Here is a 712-nt window from a genome sequence, read left to right on the forward strand (position 1 = left end):
TTCTTCTCCTATTTTGTTCCATATATCTTGCTTGGAACTGCTATCCATATATTTAGGTTGTGACAAACCATATAAAACAGGATGGTTTCGCACCAACACTCGTCCGACGTCCGTGAAAATCTAAAAAATATTGGTGGCGACGATACCAAACCTCACGGGACGGAAACTGAACTGACAGAGAGACAAAAGATGGTACTGCGCCGGACATGTGTGAATGCGTCAGTCGAATTCAAAGTAACGATATTTTTTCACTGACACTGAAGCACTGAGCGGACGCTCCACTGATACGGCACTGACATGTGTGAATAAGCCTTAAACATCCTCGACTAAGTTCACTAGATTATGAAATGTAAGGTGACGTACGATAGCGGCGTGAGATTGTTCACAAAAATTACAGTCCACAAGAGCAGAAACAGCTTGGTTGTGGGTTAGAGTCCCGCACGACTCTATAATTTCTACCCGTGGCCTGCCCCACCGACACTGGTTTTGGTGATAGCAAAGTTACCACCATATATACATATACATATACATATATATATATACATATATATACATATATATATATACATATACATATATATATACATATATATATATACATATACCAAGGACTACTATTACACAGGACGTGCGCACCCAGATCCCTGGGTCCGCTAGCGGAGGCCATTGCTTTCTTTGTAACCTAACATTTTATATTGCACAAATATATAAA

This window comes from Oratosquilla oratoria, chromosome 1 (genome assembly GCF_046742065.1).
Source record: "Oratosquilla oratoria isolate Oo_2021 chromosome 1, ASM4674206v1, whole genome shotgun sequence".
Taxonomy (NCBI): Eukaryota; Metazoa; Arthropoda; class Malacostraca; order Stomatopoda; family Squillidae; genus Oratosquilla; species Oratosquilla oratoria.